The sequence below is a fragment of the Triticum dicoccoides genome, chromosome 6B (assembly GCF_002162155.2).
Source record: "Triticum dicoccoides isolate Atlit2015 ecotype Zavitan chromosome 6B, WEW_v2.0, whole genome shotgun sequence".
NCBI lineage: Eukaryota > Viridiplantae > Streptophyta > Magnoliopsida > Poales > Poaceae > Triticum > Triticum dicoccoides.
Genome location: NC_041391.1, coordinates 89,868,768 through 89,875,393, shown reverse-complemented (window position 1 = coordinate 89,875,393; position 6,626 = coordinate 89,868,768). Strand labels below are relative to the sequence as shown.

Here is a 6,626-nt window from a genome sequence, read left to right as displayed (position 1 = left end):
GATCCGCCGCCGCCGCCGCCCCTCTGATTCTGGCCGACGCCATCCGACTCACGCGCCGGCCGCCACCAGCGCGGCTCACCCTTGTCTCCCCAATCGATGCACAGCACCTCCTCGCCGTTCCCTCCCTGCGCGCGCCCCTGCGGCTAACCCTAGCCGCCAACTCGTGTTGCGGGCACTGAGGATGGGAGCGGGGCAGCCGCGTCGCTGAGGGGTTGGACCGGCTGGGGCGTCACCACTTGGGTGGAGAAGTAGGGGCAGCGGTGGCGCCGTGTTGGGGCGGAGGAGAAGGATGGCGACGACGGGCGAAGACATCGTTGGCGGCGGCGGCGGCGGCGAATCTGGTAGAGCCCCTTTCTCTTCCCAAGCCTGCCCCTCTCACCCTTTTCCTCAAGCGGCAAGACCCCAGGGAGATCGAGGTTGCGACGCTGACGTTATCTCCTACTCGGGATCCAGGGTGAGAATCTCGTGTCTTTCCTCTTCTTCTCTGGTGACTATGGTTTGAAGATTTGGGATCAGGCAGCTGGCCTTGGCGGGGGTCACATTGCAAGAACCGAAGCAGATGCAGTAGAGAAGCAGAAGCGACCAGTTCACTCCGTTATGAAATCTTGTTTCTGATTCTTGGATCCTGTGTAGTAGAGAAGCAGAACTCAGCGGGTATTCCTTTGGATACATTATGAGGTTGTTTCTTCTTTGTTTACTGACAGCAAGAATTGACAGCCTTTTTCTTTTGTACTTTGTCTGTCTTAATCACCTAGCTTACCTGGATTCAAGAGTATGACGGGTTTTTTTAGAGAGGAATAGAGGATGGCTGTTGGTTGTTGTACGCTGAAGGTCGTATATATTATTTGTTTCCCTCCAACGAAGCTGCAGGTCTGATCCAAGCAAGCAAGTTTGTTCTTATCTGATCCTAAAACAAATATCATGACAGAATAACGTATAAGCAATGCAGTGTACCAATATATACAAGTGCATAAGTTATTCTCCTAGCTTTTACATGCTGGGCCATTGTTAGGAACTATTCCTGTAAGCATACGCTTTTGTACAATTTTGTTTGTTAATTCCTATGTATTAGCTTTGACTTTCTTCAGCTGACGTTAATTACTTTGATCCTTTTCAGTATGCTGAAGGTTGAAAATGAGGCTGTCACTGCTGAAGATTGGCAACAGCACGGGTGTCGTTCGGCTTCGCTGCTTGATTCGGCAAGGTCCTCGCGTTCTTCTTCAAGGAGGACTTTGCACTCAAGGTAGGGGCCATCTTCAAAGCCGCCTGCCCGCTCTACGATGGCGCACTGCAAGAACGCCTCGGTCATCACCTGAATCTCATGGAGCGTGTTGCAGGCTGTGGAACGGGCTCCGCGAGGTTCGTATGTTGATGTTTGTGCTCAAAATTTTGACAATTCCACTCAAATAGCACTTCTCCAGTGTATGTATATATGCAATCTACTGCAATCTGTAATTACAAGCTCCGGGAGAGCACCGTGGCCTCTGCTATCCGTGACACGAGATAGGTCCCTTCCCTGACGTAGGCAATAGCCCCATCCCTTGCTGATACGGATAAAGACCTAAGAATCCTTTTATTGGTATGTATTTTAGATTGATTACCCCAGTGGTTTCTTTTCTTCATGTGAACTAACGATGTATCTGACCAGATTCCCCTCTCAAGCATGTACCCGATCGGTTGGAACGTGGAAACATCACAAATTCACATGTGAGTAGCGGAGAGAACAAGGTCAAGGCCATGTCCATAAGCAAGCGTAGCAAGGCATCCGGCGAGGGTGCTGGTTGCGGATGATATCGTACGGAGGTGCTGCTGCCTCCTCTGGGTGGTCGGCTGGTGGTCAAGCCATCGCCGGCGCCGGTGCCAAAGCTGTTGTACCACTTCCCCGTCGCAGGGTTCGACGCCAAGGCGGCGTACTCATTTCATGTTCCTCGTCGCGCCCCAGGGAGAACGAGTTGTTGTTCATCACCTTTACTATGCACGATGCAACACCTGGAGGTGCTGACGCCCACATCGTGCCATAGCCTCACCATCATGTACGATGCTAAAGAGGGGCTCAGGTGCAGCCCGGTTGGGGTTCGACAGTACGCTTGAACACTAAGGCCGTGAGGCTAATCAGCGGGATGCACGGGCCCCATGAGTAGCAGGACATGAGGTGTACACTACTGGAGGCGGATGCTGCTGGAAGGCTGTTGGCCGGCGGCAGCCCGAGCGGTGCCCTTAGGATGCGTTTGTCTGTGGCCAACACTAGCCAAACAAGTACATCTCTGATCTCTCTCTTTTGCTAGCTATCTCTTCTACTAAACAGCATACCTATTGTTATCTAGATGACTGGATGCACAACCACATAAGTTGTTCGACGCATGCTCTAACATGCGATGATTGATTTTATGCATCTTCTGTGAGCACTTGCTAAAATAATTAATGTCATTGATTTGGATCGCTAGCTATAACTTTTATTGTACTGTACTAATTGCTATGATAAAATCCATGTCATTGTACTGTACTAATTAGTACTCTACTATAAAGATGATAATCACATCAATCTAAGTTTACCGGGTGGTGCTTCTTTATATGTATTCAGAGAAAAGTAATAGATTTCCCTTGTAGATTTATTTTTCGTAATAGGAATGATAGCATTTTTCAGAACAGATTTAGAGAAGTAATAGATTTTCTGTTGTAGATTTATATTTCCTTTTGCGGAGTTGCAACAGTAACACACAATCGTATGCTACCAGCTGGAACAATGATGAAAAGGCTAGGAAGGAGTAGGAACTAACTTCATTTAGAAAAAAAAAAGGAAGGTTAGATTTTGCAACAGTAGCATGCAAACATATATAAAAGGGATGGCAGCATTTTTCAGAATAGTACTAATTCCAGATTTATTGACTTGCAAATCAAGTGGGTAGGCGTCTGAAAAGTCAGTGGACTAAAGATGTGCAAAGGGTTGTATACACCATGTTTTAGAAAAGATGTCTCGGAGAGTATTGAATGATGGAGTGACAAAGGTGGTGTTGGTTTTGGCCCGTGTTCCTCTTCAGACTGTGTAACCCATCTATAAAAGAAGGCAAGAATGTGGTAGTGCAAAACACATCAAGAGCAAACCGAAGATTTGTGAACGGAAAAGCATCACATTTAATTTCAATGACATAAACTACAGATCTCTTACACAATAGTTTGTGTGCAAGACAAATTACCATTAACAACCAAAGTATTATCTTGATAGCTTGAAACAAGTAGATTACCTCATGACCTTGATTCGTATTATGACCACCAAAGTATTGCTACCTTTATTGTCTTATGACAATGGCCTGTTGGTAAAGAAAGAAAGTGATCTAAGTATTTCCATGGAACAAACTACTACTTTATTCATTTCCATTCATGGAAAATGTCATTAGCAAAGATAAAGTTTACTGTTTGCTTAGGAATATTAAAGTTAGTTTTAGTTCCAATTTTGAATTTGGTATCATGCATATTACCATAAGCCTGGTTGGTTCAACCGATTTGAATTCAGCTTTAATTCCAATTTGGAATTTTGTATCATGAATATTAACAGCTGACTTACATTGAAGACCCCAACGGAGTTGGAGGTAGATCGGGTATAGAGATAAAAAAGATAAAAAAATACCTATGTATCCTAGAGAGGTGAGGGTTAAAAATATACTCCCTCCATTCCAATGAATAAGGCGCACACGCTTCCTAAAATCCAACTGTGACCATAAATTAAATATTTGCGACTTAAAAATTATACCACTGAAAACTTATTTTCAATATGAATTAAATGGTATAATTTTTATCAAATATAATCCGCATTTGGTTGGTATAATTTATCATCAAAGTTGATTTTTGAAGTGCGTGCGTGCCTTATTCATTGGATGGATGGACTGCATCTTACGAGAGGGGGGAGCAAGGTGCAAGTTGCCTTTGGGATGAATTTTTTTATTCATTACTTGCTCACTTGGAACATAAGTTAGTGGATTTTGTGACGAGAGTGAAGGTTGAGAGTGAGTGGAATGAGGGTTGGGGTTAGTCTGTTTAGTTACAACTCACTTAGAACACGAATTAGTAGATTTCGCGACAAAAGTGGCGGTCGAGAGTGAGCATGATGAGGGTTGGGGTTGGTTCAGTTAATGTTATCTGAGCCGAATAATTTTTCTACTTTAGAAAATGTGGCAAATTGCATTTCATTAGAGATGGCTTTGTAGCAAATTGCATGAGCGAGCGGTTCATATATTTTTTTTCCATCAAGTTGTATAAGTTTTTGGTTAAGATAGAAGGGTAAATGTTAGCATGCATTTTTTTTTGTTACGATAGAAGGGTAAATGTATTGGTCGGTTGCTTCAAGAGTTAATAATGAACACGGTAGCGTATCAGTTGCATCTTGCATGCCAACAATGGATATCATATTTTTATTTCGTCGTAATGCACGACATTCAATAGTATGTTACAACGTGACAATGACTCAGGAGATACCAAACTTGCCATCTTGGCTCGAGGGGTGTCACAATGACGCATGCCTCCTCCCCCTTGATGACCATGGTGGATCAACACAAACGCCGAGGGGGTGGGGGTGCTGGAGGATAGGGGCGGAGAGTGGGGCGGTTGGCGGGGGACTCCTCCTTACGCTTCATGGAGATGTACGGTGTGAAGGAGAGAGGGTTCCATAGCGATGGTGACATGGGCGCCATCCGGTTTTAAAGGATAGGGCTCCAACGAGAAAAGTTTGATGGGAAACCGAGAAGGAAGAGGGGGGGTCCAGCAAGAAAAGGGAACGATGGGTCGTTGGATGGTTTTTTTGTGTTGGGACCGTGTGTTGGAGATAACATGACAGATAGTCCAAACAACCACATTTCTCACCAACACACCAGCTAAATTAGGTGGAGACCGGACTATCTAGACGGATGAATTTTGGAAAGCCCATTGGGCATTTGTTTGATGTTTGAATACGCCCAAACATATGAGAAAGCAATGTAGCCCGTAGCAAGGCACGGGCATTCTACTAGTTAACTGTATATGGGAATTTCACCTTGTTTTCGTACGTAGTGATGATGGCTCTCATTCGTAACTCTCCGCGAGCATTCACATCCAGTGATGAAAAAAAACTTCAACTAAACGGCAATATAAATTTGGGAAACTCTTCTGTATTACGGTCAGTTCTTTGTTTTTCTCCAACGCCTGCAAAAACCTTCAGCACAGCAGATTTTTCCAATGACGCAAATAAATTACAGCCAATCCGTATGTCTTCCCCATAATAAATAAATAATGTTGTACAAGACGTGTAAATGGTGTCAATTGGCTATTTTCTTTTACAGGAATAGGACTTCATTGTATAATAGCAATGTCATTTACAAGTCGTGATGAAATAAAGTCCGGGGATCTGAATCCCAGATAGTTGATGTTCTAGAACTGAAAGTAGCCTTTGCTTGGCTATCAGCAGCATGATTAGCACTATGATTACATAAGTTAGTCATCAACCCGTGCGCCTTTTGTGGGCTGGTGGACGTCTTCGTGCTCCCAAGCGCCAACCTTTCCCTGCACCGAGGTTTTATCCTCGATCGTCATACTCTCGGCCTAGCACCTTTGAAAGCACAGCAATGGATCTTCATCAAATTTCGGCCATCCGTCCCTCGTCTGTTGCAAACTGTCAAGGACGACACACGATGTTACGCTAGAGCCGACAGCATGGGGACCCAGCGCTAGGTTTAGGTGCAGCCACCGCCGCCACCATAGATGAGCAACATAAGCGTGCATACCGCCCCGCCACCACTGAGATCTCCGGTGACAAAAGTCAACTCCTTCATGCAGAACACGAGGAGCCCAAAGCCGAGGCCTTCGACGACGCTGCTACAATGGAGATGGCTGTGAGCTCGACCTTGCCGATGTGGCCGACGAAGCCGACGGTGACGAAGCCGATTCTCCGGTGCCACCATCTGCACTTCCGGTGCACGCACGGACTCACGAACACTGGAGCTCCTCATACCAAGCACACACCAAGCTAGTCGCCGTTCGTATGTTTCTTTCGTTCTGTATGTATAGGTTACGTTTGGGATCCCACGTTCCAGTAGCTGCTGACTGACCCATGGTTTTTACAAATATCTTTCATACTTATGCTCTTTTTACAAATTCATGAATATTTTTAAATTTAGAAACATTTTTCCAAATTCATAAATATATTTTTGAGTTCATTTTTTTTTCGAATTCGGGAATACCTTTTGAACCCCTGAATAATATTTGAAGGTGCGAACATTTTTTGAATTGATGACCATTTTTGAATGTACGCATAGGCAATGCATATCACTGCCCGTCAATTTGTTCTTTTTTGGCAAAGACTGTCAGCTATATTTTTTTTTGAGAAACACCTGTAGTTTTATTTATATGCCGTCAAATAGGAGCTCCCTGTACGACCAACGAAATTGTCGTGCACATGATCTTCATGCACGATTTGTGCACAACAGGATTCTGAATCCACACAGATTACAAAAAGAGGCAATCCAATGGCGTGGATCGTCTCGCGTCTGTCTAGCCGTGCTTCACGACCAATGCTTCTGGACGGAAGGAGCCAGGCTGCCCATGGGCCAGAGGACATTGCAAGCGTGCGTCCTGTTAGGCACACGAGTGACCAGGTTCGC

At 44.9% G+C, this 6,626-nt stretch overlaps 1 long non-coding RNA gene across 6 annotated transcripts; it reads left to right on the top strand.

The window, feature by feature from the left end:
* The first annotated feature begins 9 nt into the window (after window positions 1–9).
* On the top strand, window positions 10–2,443 carry LOC119326380. Of its 6 annotated transcripts, none has more exons than XR_005157956.1 (3): window positions 10–341; window positions 1,118–1,579; window positions 1,649–2,443. It is a non-coding gene; the product is annotated as an uncharacterized LOC119326380 (long non-coding RNA). The 6 variants fall into 6 exon arrangements; XR_005157954.1 differs by having other exon boundaries at window positions 454–1,579; XR_005157953.1 differs by having other exon boundaries at window positions 10–454.
* Window positions 2,444–6,626: the final 4,183 nt, after the last annotated feature.